Source organism: Hypanus sabinus, chromosome 9 (genome assembly GCF_030144855.1).
Source record: "Hypanus sabinus isolate sHypSab1 chromosome 9, sHypSab1.hap1, whole genome shotgun sequence".
Classification (NCBI taxonomy): domain Eukaryota; kingdom Metazoa; phylum Chordata; class Chondrichthyes; order Myliobatiformes; family Dasyatidae; genus Hypanus; species Hypanus sabinus.
In genome coordinates this window covers 32,083,860-32,103,514 of record NC_082714.1, presented here as the reverse complement: position 1 = coordinate 32,103,514, position 19,655 = coordinate 32,083,860, and the positions used below count along the sequence as shown (strand labels likewise).

General features: G+C 43.0%; 1 protein-coding gene across 1 annotated transcript in view; it reads left to right on the top strand.

Annotated features, from left to right (window-relative positions):
- Positions 1-1,593: 1,593 nt before the first annotated feature.
- The window catches only part of abat (4-aminobutyrate aminotransferase), a 184,017-nt gene continuing 165,955 nt past the window's right edge, over positions 1,594-19,655 (top strand). The window contains exon 1 of the mRNA XM_059979437.1: positions 1,594-1,749. The gene's annotated coding sequence lies outside the window, so the exon portion shown is untranslated. The remainder of the gene's footprint in view (positions 1,750-19,655) is intronic.

The window sequence follows — 19,655 nt, the reverse complement described above, 5'->3', positions numbered from 1 at the left end:
ATAACTATTATAAATTAATACACGATTTTGTGGTACTGGTGAGGTATTGATAGTTTTGTCATTTGTTTTGCATTTCATTTAAGTATATAGATTGTTACTCAGTTAAAACAATAGCTTGTCTTTTTTATACTTTATAAACTTCAGCTAATTGAGGCAGCTGCTTATTTGGGCCAAAATGTACTGATGAAATGTCCACATCAACCAGTATCCATTGAATACCTACTTCAAATTTCAGTGAATAGCTAATAGCATGGGAGGCAAAACTAGGGCTGTTCTCCCTTCACTCCCAATTCCCACTCTTACCAAATGTTTGACTTTGCACACCATTGGCAGTGCAAAGTCTGTAGGGATGTGAACTGTGTATAATCTATGGTGGAAAGTTGCAGTTTTTGTTTCAAATAAGTAACAGAAATAACCATGTGGCAATGAGATAAATTCGATAAGTTCAGAAATCCTTGAACCTTGGCGATCTCCAGTTTACCAACCTCCATAACAAAATTTCTTACACATTATCTTATAAAAAAAATTAACAGCAATATAAAATTATTTAATGCTGTTCATGCATGCTGAGAATGATTGGCTCACAAGAAAATTGAATGAACAGGTTTCAGTGTTGTTAATTGACAGTTCAGTGTTTGTTGCATTATGGATATACCCAATACCCTGACCACCTGTTTATCTATATGTCTTGACAATGCTCTGTCAGCCTATGAATATGATGGTCCTCTGTACAAAATAAGAAGTGTTAAAAGCCTCAGAGATCGTGAAGGATAGGTGGGTAGAATAAGGACCCATGTTTGACAATATGAGGCCTCCTAAGACAAATGAGGTGATTTTCTTTCTTGTGGGTCTTTGGATTTCTTCTCTGCAAAGGGAGGTCAAAGCTGAGTCGCTGAACACATTTTAGGAGAGGTTGTAAACTTTTAAGCTAAAAAACAGGTGAAAGTTTACTGCAGATAAGGGAGAACTGGGTGCTGAGATTAAGATCAGGGCAATCACAGTTTGTGGGTTTGAAGGGCCGGGTAGCCCGTTCTTATTTCACATTGGTACGTTCAGAACGGAAAGATTCACTGATTTGAGACGCTTTGATATATTAACATTTATAGTGATTGTGCCACCTGCCCCTCTGTCTTTCAGTTATTTAAAGCTGCATCTTGAATTATAAAAACAAAAGAATCTGCAGATGCTGGAAATCCAGTGCGGCACATACAAAATGCGGGGGGATCTCAGTAGGTCAGACGGCATCTCCGGAGGGGAATAAGCAGACCGCGATTCGGGCCGATAAGTCCTGATGAAGGGTCTCGGCCTGAAACATCTACTGTTTATTCCCCTCAATAGATGCCGCCTGATCTGCTGAGTTCCTTCAGCATTTTGCGTGTGTTACTTTCTCGAATTGATGTATGTGTATAACTGACGGCAACGTAGAACTTTACGAAAGGACGGTGAAGCAAAAAAAAAGACGTGCTCGAGATGATTTGGTGTTTGGAACAGCTTGGAGAAAGAGCAAAGGCTAGCGTCAGAGCTTTGTCAGTACGAACGAAAGTGACAGTGGGTTGTTTGTCAGTCACTGCAGGCCTGGGCTGTCATTGGTTCATTCGCTCCGGACCGCAGTTTGACAGTTGATTGAATTTGTGCAGCGACCGGGAGCTAATTATTAAAAGGGACTGCTTACAATAATTGCCGTCTCTCACCTCGCCCCAGAGCTCCCTCAGCAACGAATGCTGATTCACGTTTGAGGCACCTCGCAAGGTAAGCGCCGCCTGCTTTGGAAGCTGCCGCTGATCGGTGTTTCTCGCTGCTTGTCCTGCGGTTCTGTACAAAGCGCCCGTGCTTCCTGACTGGCGAACGAGCACGGGCAGTGTGTGCACACTAGGCAGTTTCAAGCAGGAACCGGTTTCTGGTGGCTTGAGTCTGTTGCATCAGTGCATCGGAAATGGGCGGACTGTGACCGGGATAGTGTCCGGCTCCCGATTCCGCCCAATCCCCAAGATTTCAGACCTGTTTTTGTTTTAACACCTCGAGAGTTCCAGCGGGCAAAGCTAACCCGTAATAAAATATATGTGTTTAATGTTTCCCGTCAAAAATGGCAAATCCTATCAAAAGATACACGCAGCTACATTTTTTGTTGAAAGGCATCGGCGGATGTAGGTTCATGAGGATTGGAGTAAATGTGTGTATTTCCCTACATGGGGAGACTTGCTAAAAGCTCAGGATAGATTTGTGTGGCTTGTCTTTTTGTGGTTGTTTACGAGAAGCCCACACCGTCATTTGATCGTCGAAGTGCAATCAGAATGATTTGGAATTAGTTCAAACCTCCGCCCTCTTCAACAAACATCTGGGACCCCCAACGATCACTGTATCGCGAGTAAAGAATTTCACTTTTCATGAGTCAACGCAATTAAAGCTGAGCTCATTATCTTTTTGTTAAAGTTCAGATCTGATCTCTTCTTCTTCACTCCTCAAGCTCACCTTCTCAATCAGATTCTCTATTTGGTTTTCACTAAACTGCAAACCCGCTAATATCCGTGTCCCTGCTGCTTGGTGCATTTGCGAGGCGATGACTTTAAATCCGTCATCATCTCATCATCGGCTCCAAGTTGCTTCAGCGATTACGACCTCAGTATGCCTAAAGCCCTGTCATTACGTATTCGAAGAAATCCTGAATATCTCCGACAAAAAAAAGGGTGCCGTGTCCTGTGTGAAGTTACGTATAGTGAAGGATTCACTAGCTCATTTATTTTAATGTGTTTGTAAGGTTGCATGGAAGAAAAGTACTATTTTTTTATTTTTATAAATATTTTAATTTAACTACCTAGCTAGTTTTAATTTTTTACAAGAAGTTTTAATACTTTTCTTTTTAAAAGCTTTGGACTAATAGTATTTGAATGCTGGAGATAACTTGGAAACAGTTAAAGTTCCTTGCTGGCTTGACAACAGGCAAAGTTTAGGCATGACTTTGCTATCTTAGCATTTTAATGTAGGATTAGTTCAAATGCCAATAAGGGATTTGCCATCACTCAGGTTACTGTCTCAGATGCTAAAGCCAAAAGGGTAGGGGTTTCAGCATTTGTACAGACAAGTTCAACCATGCCTAAACAAGGGAAGGGATTCAAGCAGCAGATTCATGGCAACAAGATCTGGTTTAGTAATTATGGCATTTTTGAAGCTATACCACAAAATCATGCTAGAGTTTAGTATGCACTGGGCATTAAGGAATTAAAGTTAATAGTCCCTGAAATTGACGTGGGGATAGTGAAGCATGATTAATCCTTGCCCAGTGTCCCAGTGTAGGCAACATAAAGACCTTCTTGTCTGCATGATGCCGCATGCAAGCAGTGCAACGTCTCCTGTTTAAGAGCTAGCGCCTCCTGAAAGTGATGTACATTGTGGCTGTGCCATGTGCTGGGAGCTCTTTCTGGAACACAGTCTAACCCAGGAGACAAGCAAGAATGTGGAAGGAGAGCTCTTTGTGCAGCTGTGGTAGATGTTCAAGGTGAAGAAAGAACAAAAGGGTTAAAGAGACATGGTCCACCTTTAAAGGAGCAAAGCTACCCAGGTATGTTCTGCAAATGCAACCACGATGGGTTATTTCAAAGGCATCTACAGAACTGTAAAAAATCCAGTGATTTCCATGAGTCAAGTTTAAGTTATATATCTTTAGGTATCACTGAATTGAGATGCTGCTCAAAGTCCTACATCCTGTAGACTACCTACTTATCGTACCCTTAAGCACTTAGTACCAGTTTAAGCCAGACACTCACATCTACAGTTTTCATGTACTGTTTGTTCAACAAGTTAAGCTCTGCAATATTTGCAGGTACTTTTCTTACGTTCTTGCAGGACCCAGACATGGCCATGGAGGGGGTGGGTGCCCGCATGGGACAGGCAAGCTTGCATGAACTTACCTACATTCCTGACCACCAACAAAGCAGCTGCTCAGGCAGTAGCTAACAGTAAGCCTACATGATGTTACCCTCAGATTTCTCTTTCTCGCTACCTACTTCTCCTTCATCCTATAGTTTTTTCAGATACCCCTAACATGGGGCAAATGGTTCTGACAATTTATCCTGTTTATGCATCTAAGCATTTTATATACCTCTATCAGGTTAGCCCTTTCCTCTAGGGAAACCAACCCCTGTTTCCTTTAATTCTATTGCTCTTACATCTTACTGTATCACCGGGAAGATGTCCCTAGGTCAGGGGTTCCCAACATGGGGTCCACAGACTCCTTGGTCAATGATAAGGGTCCATGGCATAAAAAAGCTTGAGGACCCCTGTCTAGGTTGCTACTACTTCCACCTCCACTTCTGTTTGTGGTTGCCAGACTTTATTTCTACAGCTTTCTGCCATTTTGTTGGTGAAGAGGAAGTCTTTCTATGACATGTCTACAGTCTACAGTAAACCATCCTACCATGAATTTTGATACCCAAGTTTCTCTCATATCATCTAGGAAAAACTCAGCAGCCAGCAGCTATCCGTTGATTTTCCCTGATGGCTTGTAGGCAGATATCAACTGCACTCCCACTGAATGAAGGTAGCTTAGCTGTAACCAGGGTACTGCACATCAACCTACAATACTTGCTGCCATTCGTCACATGACAGGTGTTTATTGATAGAGTGAAATCTTTGTCAGCACTGGTACATTACAGAGTTGAATGCACGTTAGTGGCATACTACACCAAGGAAAAACATGAAGAGAGAGCTATTTAGTTTTAACAGGGGTAGCATATTGCAATGCTGGGTCAGAATTTGCTGGGAAATGACAGCAATTCTGAACTGCACCTGCTGGCATTGGTCCATATACTCAGTGGTGTAAGTTTGTGGTCTTCTGCTGCTGTAGCCCATCCACTTCATGGCTTGAAATGTTGTGTTTAGTGATGTTCTTCTGCATGGTTATTTGAGTTACTGTCGCATTCTTGTCAGCTTGAACCAGTCTGACTACTCTCCTCTGACCCCTCTCATTAACTAGGCATTTTCACCCTCAGAACTGCCACTCATCGGGTGCTTTTTGATTTCTTGCACCATTCTCTGTTAACTTTAGAGACTGTTGTGTGTGAAAATCCCAGGAGATCAGCAGTTTCTGAGATACTCAAACCACCCTGTCAGGCGCCGACGACCACTGCATGGTCAAAGTCACTTTGATCACATTTCTTCCCCATTCTGATGTTTAGTCTGAACAAATGCATCTCTTGACCATGTCTGCATGCTTTTATTCATTGAGTTGCTGCCACATGATTAGCTGATTTGATTTTTATATGACCAAGCAGGTGTACCTAATAAAGTGGCCACTAAGTGGAAGAGTCTTTAATAGCATCAGAAACTTATGGCTTTTGACAAATTTCCAATTTAATAAAGTCCAATTTAATAAACTACTTAATAGATCCTGATCTTGCAAATGAACAGTCAGCTATTCTCAAGGAAATCTTTGACCCATGAGTTCTCTTCCTGTACCATCTCCTTACCTACCTTTTCAGCTGGTCCAGCAGCAGCTTTGCCAATAGCTCCCAGGAATCTCAAGGATCTCAATTCTTTAAGAGCAGCAGCTTTTCTTAACTTCTGGCAGATGTGTGGGAGAATTATTGTGGAGGGTGTAGTTACAAATTGGAGGGTAAATTTGACCCCTCCGCTATTCATATGAGGCACACCATACATTGATATGTATGTTCGTTTGGCCCAGCTAGTGCCTGATGCAGGGGCTAGTGACTAGTGATCCAAAGCGAAGATGGGCCTTCTTGTGAGGTCATCTTCAAATCTACTTTTTTCTCTTGTTCTAAATGCAGGTATAATGATTGGAGGTGTACACAGGTCCGGGTTTATATATTGGTAAGGTACAATGCTAGTGGATACAAGAATGTGATTGAATAACAATTGGGCTCTATGTTCAGTGGGGTGGCGTGGGTACGTACTAATAGGCACAGTTTAGCACTACAATACAATGTTAGTGGATAGAAACTTGTAATTATAAAAAATGGACTGCCGTGATTGTGTTTACTGGACTCTTACTGCCTGTCATTAAATAGAATTTCACTAAGCACTACTCCACATTAGATTCAGCTCAGGAACTGCATATTTATTAACTTCAATGGAAAAGAACAGGTATGAAGGCTCCATGTTTGTGTAAGACAGCTTACATTTTAATTGAAATTTCTTAAATGCTTTTAATCATTTAAAGTCTCTGAAAGTATTTCTACATTTTAAAATCCTTACTAATTTTAAGCTTTTAAAATGTTTGAGAATTCATGTGCATTTGGTGCACTTGATGGCTTTAACTTAGCTTAGAGCACAGGTTCCTAATCTTTCTTATGCCATGGACCCTTCCATTAACTGAGTGGTTTGTGGACCCCAGGTTGGGAACCCCTAGCTTAGAAGCTTGATTCAGTCAAGGTTGGTGTCTGTTGTTCCGTAAGCAAGGCTGTTCTGTTCTGATCTACCCATGTGACAATGTTACATTGTGCGAGAGCTTTCGTTATTTTGGTTTGGAATGGCTTTAGACACTAACCACACCAAGAGTGTGTGCTCATACTCTTACCACTGGCATTGAGTTCTGCACCACAAGGTATTCTCAGTTGGAACTGAAATGTTGATGCTTAAAAATTCAGGGACACAATCAGCCTGACAATCAATATAATCCTTATTTTGCTTCGTAACCCCAGTTTTGGATGGAATATTTGAAAGGCTCAAGAGGACATCACCTCCCAAATTTCCATGTTAATATTTGTGGGTGTAACTGATTTACATTTGGTTTCTGCAGAAGTCTTAGTTCAAGGTAAAGTCTTAAAATGTTTGTCATATCACTCCTGCAGATCTTTGAAGTATCCCAGATAGAGCCAAAGACTAGTAGAATTGCAGTAACAGCAGTAATTTGTAAATTTTTGATGTATTACTTAGTTCAACTAAGTTCAAAGTGAATTTATTATCAATGCGATTTACAGGAAGATGTTGTTTCCTGCCTAGCATTGCTGCTTGCTGCACCTCCAACAATGCCCTTAAGTCAGCTACAGGGTCAACAGCCAGAGACCAACATTCATTGATGTTTCACTCCCTTACTCTGGTACAGTTAGTCTGCTCCCCATTTTCTATCTTTCCTCCTCAGCCACAGCCAAAAGCTGCCTTTTTCTGCCTCTTCAGCCAACTCTCTGGCAGCTCTGCTGAGCCTCGCTCCAATCACTGCCATATCACCGAGTAACCTTGTTGTTGATACGCAGATGAAGCCCCAGTATTCTGCCTCCACAGAGGCAGAATCCTTCAGCAGCGGCCAGGTCTGAGTATTTCAGCCTCTTCTTTGCATGGGCAGGCTCCACTCCTTCCACCCATGGGATGGTTAACTCAATTAGGAGGACTCTCTTCGCAGCCATGGACCACAATACTATGTCTGGGCAGTGAGATGTGTTGATTTCCATTGGGAGCTGTATCTGCCTGCAGAGATCTGCCCTCATGATCCACTCTTTGCCTGTGGAGAGGAGTCCTGAAGGAGCTCCTGGGCAGATGCTTTCAGCACTCTTCCCAGCCTTAACAAATGGGATGCGTTGTTGTCCCTCTGGGGAAAGGTTGCGTCTCACATCCCACCTGCAGGTCTCTAGGATCCCTGCCAGATATGTATCAAAATACATATACGTCATCATATATTACTCATGTGAGACTCATTTAATTAGAGTCATCTGATGAATCTATGCTGCAGTTGTTCTGTGGCAGTTTCTCCTTTCTTAGGTAAGGAGTACCAGGATGGTATGGAGAAATATAAGCCTAACCTAGACAAAGTCATGGTATATTGAAAACCACCCAGTCAGAAACCTTGCTAAGGAACTGAATCGGCAACAGTCACTACTTAAGCAGAAAAGTATTGTCAAAAAAATTAAAATTAGTTTGGGTACTTCAGAAAATGAAGCTTTAAATGTCAATTTCCTTGTGAGGAATGTGAGTGGAGTGGATTGTGGAGCTATAGAAAAGTGGAGTACTTTGGTGCCACTTCTATCGCTTTGGTTTTTAGTTCTTTCTTATTAATTATAAAATTGTTCTAATGTTCATCCGGCAAGTTGGTGTCAGTGACCAACTGCGACATCCTGCAGACAGCTGTAACCCCCTGGGTCACCTCAGGCTCGCTCAGCTCGTTCTCATCTAGGGGGAGCAGCCTTCGGCCCCGCCAAACTGGGTAATCAGCTGGTGTGGATGCTGTGTGATGTCCCGCCTCGCCAAAGAACAGACAGGACACCATATGCGACTAAATGATTACAGCTTATAAAGATTACTATAACTAAGTAATTAATAATGATACAGTATACATGAAGGAAAAGAAAATAAAGAAAAGGCACCAAACTTATCAAAGTCCAAACCACTTCATGCACAACCGTTGGAGCTCAATTACTGAAGTCTTCTGGCCACCATTCGATCCCCTCCGAACTCCTCGACTCGCAGCTCAGGACCACCTGAAGTGGTCAACCAAGCACATCTATCTTCGTCTCCTCTCCTCGGGGTACCTCCTTGCCTTGGACCCCCGCTTGGGGTCCATTCCTCGCCCAGTTTACAGCTTCCCGTCCTCTCTCTCTCACCCCCTCGTGCTAATCTCCCCAAAAACCCGCCAACAATAGCTTGCAGACTCAGAAGAACAACATTAATCCCAATTGGTTTACAAAGGAATACAATTCTCATTATCAGTAATTTTTAACCCAGACAAGCTTCCAGCACTCTCTCGCAACAAAGAAGCATTCCTACTTTTAACAAAACAAAGAAGCCATTTTGATTAACATACACAGTAACAAAGAAAAAGAAGAAACCCCCCTTTACACTCTCCCCCAGCAAATAAAAGTCTTGTCCTCATGACTATTAAATAACTCGCCCACTCTTCCTGCCAACACAAACCCTAACCCAGGCATAGTGACATTGCTTCCCAAACAGTAAACCTCACGCGCTGTGCCTCAGGCGCTACATAGGCCGACTTATCTGGGAGTTTCCTAACCTTCTGCGCCCTCCGTACCCCCTTACCTAAACCCTTCAGGCTCGGACACAACTGGGGATACCTCGGTCCTGCTACCAACTCCTCTCTCAACCTGTCACTCATGCCCCCCACTGCACACAGCTAACCCTCCCCACTACACCTGACTCAGTGGGAGAAGGGCCAAGGGTCTCTTCCTCAGTCGAGGGAAAGTCAGCAAAATGCAGCATGTAACACACATCCAGCACATCATCCTTCGAATCCGTATTCTTCCTCATTTCTGCAATCGGTAGCTGCTGTTTGATCTTCTCCAAACTGAAACATGTGGCCTGCACTGCTCCTGCAGTCTCTTCAGCCTCCTGCAATCGAGAGATCAGCTTCTTCTCTGGCCCCTCCAACTCTCACCACAGGTTCAGCAGTTCTGACTCACGCGTCCCGGCCATCTCAATCTGGAACGCAGTTACTCCAACAGCTTTTCCACCCCGGCCTGAAAAGCAGCAGTTAAAGATTGGTCACCCTCCAGTTCAGTATTCACTGCACTTATCTCCAGCTTTTTCTTCCTCATGACTTCTTCCAGATCAACTTTCAGGTTTTGCACTTCATTTGAACTGTCAATGGTCACCTTCAGGTTCCCTTCAATCTTCCGCTTCTCTCTTCCGAGGTTTGTCCGCAATTTCTTCACCTCTGCAAACTCCCCTCTCCAGGCTTTCAGTTTGCTGTTGCCCTCAGTCAGACAACTTTCTTCATTCTCTCCAACTTGTAAGTCTTCTCACTGGTTCCAGATCACTCTCTCCAGTCTCTCCGTCTTCATTTCAAACTTGATTCCGTAGAGACAATCACGCATGAGCTGCGAACTTCACCAGCCCTGGCACGTGTCCAGAAAACACTTTAACTCTGTAGTTCTCAGCAGCTCCTGCAACAACCTCACTTCATATTCTTCCAAGGCAAATCCAAATACCAGGAGGTCATCCACATCTGCCAAAACTCCAAACACCTCTACATCCTCCATGGTCTTCCAGATGCCCCGCGAGAAGGTTGCAAGGGCTCCGGATATGCCCTGTGGCATCTTTTCGGACGGGAAGAATCCTGGGGAACTTATAAAGGCCGTCTTCTTCTTGTCGGCCCCACTCATCGTGATCTGGCAACATCCACTCCTCAGATCCAGCACCTTAAACCACTTCGCACCACTCAGACAGACCTTCGCCTCTTCGGCCCTCAGGGCCATATTCTGCTGACTGACAGTGCGCCTCTTCAGCACAATATAATCCACACACATGCTGCCTATGTCTTCCACAGCTGTAGGAGCCAGTCGCCACAACCTTTCTGTCACCGAGGTGTCTTCAGCGGTCAACTCCCCTCCCTCGTGGTATTTTGCAGCGTCCGCTAAGAGGGTCTCACCCTCAGATACTTCCCCCAGGCCGTACCACCACTGGCCCTTGTTTGAATTCAGTACCAGCCCAATGCTGCTACACATGTCCACACAAGCAGCTCGAAACTCTGGGTGCATCGACAATGCCTCCAAACAACGCTCACCCGCCTCCTCCGGGCAGGCCCCCAAGCACACCAGCAGGATATTGGTTCTCTCCAGAACCGAAATGCTTCTCTTCTCATCAGTGCCCAGACACATCAGTATTAATGATTCACGAACCTCAGTCACCGCCACATTTGCCTCTAAGAACTCCATTTTCACTGACTAACAACTGTCGTCTAGATAATCACCGGCACTGGTACCCCAAATCTCCAGTGCCCTCAATGTCATCAAGGGTAAGTGCTTCCAATAACAGTTATAAAACAAACTGTACAGCAACTTAACCGGCGCCCCGGTGTCAAGAATGGCTTTAACTTGGCTTCCATCCATCCGTAATGACACCCGAGTGCGTGGTCCCTCTAAGCCTTCAGGAATAGGGTCTGTTCCTTTCGGGAGTTCCTTGGTACATTGCTGGGAACGTGCTCCCCCAGAGACCCCAAGCCGTTCCCCCACTGGGCCTCCTCTAGGTTTCCCAACACTTCTCGGATCAACTGAACACCTAACAGAGGAGCTGATCCCCTTGACAGATCCCCCTGGCACCGCAAGCAATTTATCTTCCCCCCCTTGCCAAAAGGGATACCCTAAAAACTTTCCACCAATCTCCTGCCACGGATATGGTAAGTCCCCAAAGCTGCGGCATTTGACTTCCAGTCGAACCAAACGTATTTTCCCACGCTTTCCCAGAACTGGCAGCTGTCACTTCGAGGTAATTGTACCGACAGTTCTAACAATGTCACCAGCCCGCCTACTCAAACTTTCAACCAATCCCTTTCGCTTTCCCTCAGCCAAGCACTGCCACTCACCCAAGAACTGAGAGGTCCACTCCGCCCATGCCACCGCCCCTTTAGGGCTGGACATTATTCCAACAACCGGGCGGAGCTCACCACTGCTGAAACATACCCACCAGTCCTTCCCCGCTCCCTTAACAGCATGGACAGCCCATGGCCCCAGCACCATTTTGTCAACGCTAGTCAGAACTTGAACTATGCCCTCCAGGGCACCAACAGCCACCCCAACAACAACACATGCAGAGATAACCAGCAAAGGCACACCAGCTCTTCGCCGCAGACATAATTTAAAGAGGGCGATCACACAACTTCCACAGAAATCAATCCTGGATGATCCCCCACAATGTAACTCCCTAGGTCACCTCAGGCTCACTCAGCTCGTTCTCATCTAGGGGGAGCAGCATTTGGCCCCGCTAAACTGGATAATCAGCTTGAGTGGATGCTGTGTGATGTCCCCGCCTCGCCAAAGAACAGACAGGACACCATATGCGACTAAATGATTACAGTTTATAAAGATTACTATAACTAAGTAATTAATAATGATACAGTATACATGAAGGAAAAGAAAATAAAGAAAAGGCACCAAACTTATCAACATCCAACCCACTTCATGCACAACCCTTGGAGCTCAATTACTGAAGTCTTCTGGCCACCATTCGATCCCCTCCGAACTCCTCGACTCGCAGCTCAGGACCACCCGATGTGGTCAACCAAGCACATCTATCTTCATCTCCTCTCCTCGGGGTACCTCCTGGCCTTGGACCCCCGCTTGGGGTCTGTTCCTCACCCAGTTTATAGCATCACATCCTCCCTCTCACCCCCTCGCACCCATCTCCCCAAAAGCCCACCAACAATAGCTTACAGACTCAGAAGAAAGAACAACATTAATTCCAATTGGTTTTCAAAGGGATACAATTCTCGTTATCAGTAATTTTTAACCCAAACAAGCTTCCAGCACTCTCTTGCGACAAAGGAGCATTCCTACTTTTAACAAAACAAAGAAGACATTTTGATTAACATACGCAGTAACAAGGAAAAAGAAGAAACCCCCCCTTTACACACCTCACAAAACTACTAGATACTCTTCTTCTTCTGAACTACGATCGATCATTTCTATTGAAGGGATGTATTTTTGAGCTGACTAAACAATCTGGCACTTTCACAATCTCCTGGGGGATTTGTTATGGGTGAGTGCAGAGAATGCAGCTACGGTCATCACTGGGGCTATACACCGTGTCAATTCCTACTGGCAGAAGACGAACCTGTGGCTGGCTCCATTACTCTATGCTGATTAAAGCATTCAGTAAGATTAAAATCGTCGAGGATGAGAGCAGACACAGATAGCTCCTCAGTGCAGGCTGTTGACATTTGGCTGGTCTCTTCTCACAGCTGCCAGCGGGCGGGAGGTGCAGGGGTTCTGGGTGCCACTTTGCCGGATTCAGAAGCAGCTGTTGCCATGCAGCCATGGGGCTGGATTGGTTTCACTTGCCTCAGCGCTGAATGCACTCCACAGCTCCAGACTCACTTTTGGGGGGTTCTGCTGCTCACGTTCCTTGTGTTTTTACTTACTTTTCAATATTTGCGTGATTTGGTCAAGGTACTTCAGCACTGAACTGACCTAATCTAGAGCTGTGGCCTGCATCCATCAGTCTCCTGGATGGGTTTCACTTGCCTCAGCTGTTCTCAGAATCAGGTTTATTATCACTGGCATGTGACAGGAAATTTGTTAACTTAGTAGCAGCAGTTCAATGCCATACGTAATATAGAAAAACATAATAAATTAAATAAAAATAATAATAGATCAATCAATCAATTACAGTATATGTATATTGAATAAATTTTTAAAAATGCAAAAAATGGCTATATTGTATATTAAAAAGAAGTGAGGTAGTGTCCAAGGGTTCAATGTCCATTTAGGAATTGGATGGCAGAGGGGGAAAAGCTGTTCCTGAATCACTGAGTGTGTGCCTTCAGGCTTCTGTATCTCCTACCTGATGGTAACAGTGAGAAAAGGGCATGGCCTCGGTGCTGAAGGTTCTTGATAATGGTCACTGCCTTTCTTAGACACTGTTCCCTGAAGATGTCCTGGGTACTTTGTAGGCTAGTACCCAAGGTGGAGCTGACTAGATTTACAACTCTCTGTAGGCTCTTTCGGTCCCCCCCAGTAGCCCTGCCCCCATACCAGACAGTGATGCAGCCTGTCAGAATGCTCTCCATGGTACATCTATAGAAGTTTTTAAGTGTATTTGTTGACATGCCAAATCTCTTCAAACTCCTAATGAAGTATAGCTGTTGTTTTGCCTTCTTTATAACTACATCAATATGTTTTAACCAGGTTAGATCCTCAGAGATCTTGACACCAAGGAACCTGAAACTGCTCACTCTCTCCACTTACTCAATCCCTTTATGAGGATTAGTATGTGTTCCTTCATCTTACCCTTCCTGAAGTCCATAATCAGCTATTTCGTCTTACTGACATTGAGTGCCAGGTTGTTGCTGTGGCACCACTCCACTAGTTGGCATATCTCACTCCTTTACACTCTCTCATTACCACCTGAGATTCTACCAACAATGGTTGTATCGTCAGCAAATTTATAGATGGTATTTGAGCTGTCCTAGCCATGCAGACGTGTGTATAGAGCGTAGAGCAGTGGGCTAAGCACACACCCCTGAGGTGTGACAGTGTTGATTGTCAGCAAGGAGGATACGTTATTACCAATCTGCACAGATTGTGGTTTTCCAGTTAGGAAGTTGAGGTTCCAGTTGCACAGGCTGTGCAATTTCTGTGGCTTTGGACTCACTTCAGGGCCTTTATGGTTAATGTTATTTTTTTTACTTGTTATTGTTTGAACCATTTGATCTTTTCTCCATACACTGGGTGTTTGATTGTCCCGTTCTGTGGAGTCTTTCTTTAAACTGGTTCTATTGTTTCATTGTTTTGTGGCTGCCTTCAAGAAGAATCTCAAGGTTGTATACTGTATACATACTTCGAAAGTGAGTTAAGAAAGGTACTAGATGCTGCCAGAACTGTCTCCATGCCAATCACTATGAACCAGTACCCAACAGAGGACAAGGTGATGGTGCCAACCTCTGTGCCTCTGGTTGGAAACCATATTGGATCATGCTGCTCAGGTGAAGTGTGAAAGTGCCTATATCAGTAATCCAACTACACAGTATTTGTAGGCAACATATCTGCGAAAGTTTCTGATATGTTAATCAGGCAGTTACTTGTGAATTGTGGCTTGGTTGCAAGCTGAAAGGAGCCTCGGAAAAGTTGCAAGCATTGGGCTTTTGTGAGTATAGAGAACCAGAACCTACTCTGCATGCATTAAGTTTATTGCATTAATTTCAAGTGGGAGTCAAAAAGCTGCTTGTAAAAGTAGATGCAAAGACCAAAGCCCAGCTGGATGAGTGGAAAGCCAAAAAGAGAAGAATCAATGGAGGTAGAAATCAGAGGATTTGCCAGATGTTCCCTTTAAACTTTTCTTTCTTCACCCTTAACCCATGTCCTCTGATTTTTTCCTCCCCGGTAAATGCGGGCTCACTTTTAACATTTAAGAAAAACTTGAACAGGTACATGGATGAGAGGTGTATGGAGGGATATGGCCCAGGTGCAGGTCAGTGGGACTAGGCAGAAAAGTGGTTCAGCACAGCCAAGAAGGGCCAAAAGGCCTGTTTCTGTGCTGTAACGTTCTATGGTTCTATGATGCTGATACAGAAACCAAAAGGAGAGATCAGATTGTGAAAGGAACAATAGAAGGATTAATAAGAGAACGGTCCAGTGATCTAAATGAGTCTTCCCAAGATCGAGATGCACAAACCAGAAGAAGAAATAGGAAAAGAAAGGTAGCTATCACTAACAGAACCACTTCCTGCAGTCTCAGAGTCAACTCTTGCAACCACCATCGAAGAGGCCACAGAACCTGAGATTGCTTTCACAACCCCAAGTTTCACCTGCCTTGCAAAGTGATCCCCCTTGACCAGAAAGGCATTGTCCTATAAGAATAAAAAATAATAAAAATAATAAATAATAAAAAATAAAGATTAAGTCTTTAGGCCTGAATGGGACAATTTAATATTTAACATACTGTGGATGCCTATATATAGTCGTTCTCTAATGTAATATACTGTGTAAATCGTTGTGATGCATTCTCTATGGAGTTGGAGTTTATTGCTAAGCAGGGAGGACTGTTGTATATCAGAATCAGATTTAATATCACCAGTATATGTTGTGAAATTTGTTAACTTTATGGCAGCAGTACAATGAAATACCTGATAAATAAATATAGAAATAAAAACCGAGTTAAGTATATATGTATGTCTATTAAATAGTTAAGTTAAAATAAACAGTGTAAAAACAACAAATAAAAAAAGTAGGTAAAATTCATGGGTTCAATGTCCGTTTAAAAATTGGACGGCAGAGAGGAAGAACCTGTTCGTGAATCACTGAGTGTGTACCTTCAAGCTTCTGTACCTCCTTCCTGACAGTAACAGTGTGAAGAGGGCTTGTCCTGACTGTTGATGATCCTTGATGTTATACGCCACCTTCCTAAGGCATCACTCCTTGAAGATGTCTTGGATACTGCAGAGGCTAGTACTCATGATGGATCTGACTAATTTTACAAGTTTCTGCAGTAGTAGCTACCCCAACTCCATGCCAGACAATGATGCAGCCAGTCAGAATGCTCTCCACGGTCCATTAGTAGAAAGTTTCAAGTTTTTTAGTTGACAAACTAAATCTCCTCAAACTCCTAATGAAATATATTCATTGTCTTATCTTCTTTATACTGCATCAAAATATTTCATCCAGGTTAGGTCCTCAGAGATTTTGACACCCAGGAACTTGAAATTGTTCACTCTCTCTACTTCTGATCCCTCTATGAGGATTGGTTTGTGTTCCCTAGTCTTACCCTTCCTGAAGTCCATAATCAGTTCTTTGGTCTTGCTGACACTGAGTGCAAGGTTGTTTCTGTGACACCACTCAACTAGCTGGTATATCTCACTCCTGTACGCCCTTTTGTCATCATCTGAAATTCTGCCAACAATGGCTGTATCATCAGCAAATTTATAGATGGCATTTGAGCTGTGCCTGGCATAGTCATGGGTTAGAGAGAGCCATTGAGATTAGGTCAACAGCAGATGCATTATTGCGAAAGGCAAATGGCCATGGGTCCAGGTCCTACCTGAGACAGGTGTTGATTCTAGCCATGACCAACCTCTCAGATTTCTTGTTGAAATAATTAACTACGGGTTATATGTAAAAATACATCAGTTACATCTGTCATTACGCTACCACGCGATACTGTACGTACGCACCTCACTTAAAGTTGAAGTTACCCATGAATTCCTGACTCTCGTGTCTCCTTTGAATTAATTTAATGTTTTGAAGTTACAAAACATAGCAGGCTGCCCTGGATGCAACACTTCAAAATCTTGTATACCATGAATTTTAAAGATTCGTTTCTCTGATTCATTTTCATATTCAGCCAATCTACCGTGCCGTGGTATGAAATTCTTTCTTTTACAAACTGTTTTTGCTGGAGGCTCAGATCAATGCTAATAGGCCTAACCATTTAGGAAAGAATGTGGGAATAAAATGTTAAACATGAGTCAAGAGATGCTGGAAATCCAGAGTAACACATACAAAGTGCTGGAGGAACTCAGCAGGTCAGGCAGCATCTATGGAAATGAATAATAGTCTACGATTCTGGCTGAGACTGTTCAACAGGACATTAGTAAAGAAATGTGTTTTATTGTGGAGGGAAAGTGCATTCAAGGTAGCCTTATTAATGGGTCTGCTTCGCAAGATTGAGAAAACAGGATTTTGTTTGCTAATAAGAAAAGTCAAAGAAAATAACAGAAAATGCTGAAAATATTCGAGCAAGTAGCAACTGTAGAAGGAGAAACAGAATTAACATCTCTCTTTCAGATGCAGCTCGATTTGCTGAGTGTTTGTAGGTTTGCTGATAGATAAGTTGCAATTCCTTATTATCTTAGAAGGTTGTTTTTAATATTTAAGTGCGTGCACATTCTATATTTTCTCTCTACAATAAAAAGTAATTATCCATCAGCGTATAGCAAACATTTTGCAGACAGATTCCTCTTCTATATGTTAACACAGCAGGTGCAAACCTCACTCAAGTGATTCAAGTAACAAGTTCCCCAGGGGAACTTGCAAATTTGAGATTGTGAAATTCAAACATGATGTGGTTTATTTTAATGCTTTTCTTTCAATTTGTGGAACTTAACCTACTGATGTACAAGCTAATGTCATCACCTCATCACCTCATGGTTTAGTACAAAATGATTGAGGAATACCTCAAGGTTTCTCCATGGATGGATCTGCATCAATAACTTTCCAAAACTGATGGGCTTTGTAATCTTCAAAACATTCACAGAGAACTGAAGATTACAGCATTACTGGAAGTTGTTTATGTATATAGCGAATTCCTTTGAAATGATATTTTCTCAGAATCTGCTATACCATATTCTTTATATTAAAAAAAATCTGAAAAAAACACTAATATCTTCCCTTGGGTTCTGGATTCTAAGGCTTTACTGCTTGTAATCAATTTACCAGCCTTTTTCTTTCACTGACTTCTCTACCAAGTTCTTCCTTGGTTTTGAAATTCTCTATTAGAATACATCATAACCATCTCTGTTTAATGATGAAAAACTAGAGGATATTTTGAGATCCCAGTATGACTCTTATGTTGATTTTCCTCAAAAACATTGAAATCATGACACTAATGGTGGCATTTTGAACTAATCTTCCCATTTATAGTCAGGGACTCTGCACTGAGAATAATATAATTAGCATATTAGTTTCATGGAATATTTGAATAGTACACCACAGAGCAGTCTCTTAAGCCAATGATCTCTGTGCTGATATATAGTTGGCCCTCCTTATCCGCGAATTCCGCATCTGCGAATTCAACCAACCGCGAATCACGAAAACCCGGAAGTGCTCTTCCAGCACTTGTCGTTTGAGCATGTACAGTCTTCTTTTCTTGCCATTATTCCCTAAACAATGCAGTATAACAACTATTTTACTGAGCATTTACATTATATTAGCTGTTATAAGTAATCTAGAGATGACTTAAAGTATACGGGAGGATGTGCGTGGGTTATCGTGGATCGGGATCAAAAAAAATCAGAAGTTCTCTTTCTAAGTAAGTCGGAACAGGTGCATCTGGCATTATTTAGCGTCAGTTAGTCAAACATTTGCATTCGTATATAGTATATATTTTACCTTTCTATGCATATAAAACACTTAAGAACGAATGTTTCAGTGCCAAGCTCGGGAAGTTCCCAAGTTCGATCTAGTGACAGATCGCTAGCGAGTGCGCTCTCCACCGTACCTGGTTGATGTGGAGGATCAAAAACCCAAAACCCAATAATTAAACCACTGCGTTGCTTAGTAATAATCGTAGCTTTCATCGGGGCAGGACCTTTCACGTGCTGCATTTAAATTGTTCCGATCGTTGACCAACTGTAGGCTAACGCTTTTCCAATGACCGATGGCATTTCACCTCTTTCCGATCGCTTTATTACTTCCACTTTATTTTCAATTGCGATCGTGATTATTTTCGTGAACAGAAACACCACAGATTCAGAGCTATGCCGGGTCCTAATGCCCACCGCTCTAAACATGTTAATAAAGTCCGGGGTTCCGCTGGGTCCTTAAGACCACTGCACTGATTCAGTTTAAATAAGGGACTTGCGCATCCGTGATTTTTGTTATCTGCAGGGGGTCTCAGAACCAATCCTCCGCGGATAAGGAGGACTGACTGTATATTCCCATATATGTCAATGTTCATTTGATGTGGTTCATCCTTTCAAATTTGTGCTGAGTTTCTGTGATCTATTAAAGGGCATTTGATGCTCTGGACCTGTACTTGATGGAGTTCAGGAGGATTAAGGAGTATCTCATTGAATCTCTTTTTTTGTGTGACTGTATTCTTGAGATTTGTTTGCACACAGGCAGCCACAACTCGAAGAAACTCGAAGAATAAAAACACAAAATGCTGGCAGAACTCAGCAGGCCAGACAGCATCTATGGAAGGAGGTAGTGATGATGTTTTTCAGGCTGAAACCCTTCATCAGGAGTAAAAGGCCTGCTGAGTTCTGCCAGCATTTTGTGTTTTTATTTATTTCCAGCATCTGCAGATTCACTTGTGTTGCAAAGAAACTCAAAGAACCCAATTTAAAAAAAAGACCATAACCACTGTGCTGAGAAAGAAGAGAAAAAAGAGACATACATCATGCAAACAATGGGAGCAAACAACAGCATTCTGGGCCAGACTGAGTCCTTAGTTCTGCTCCCCAGAGCAGCTGGAGTAGGCCCGAGCCTCAATCTCAGTTCATCATATTGCGGGGCCAAAATGCCACAAAACTCACAGAGACGACT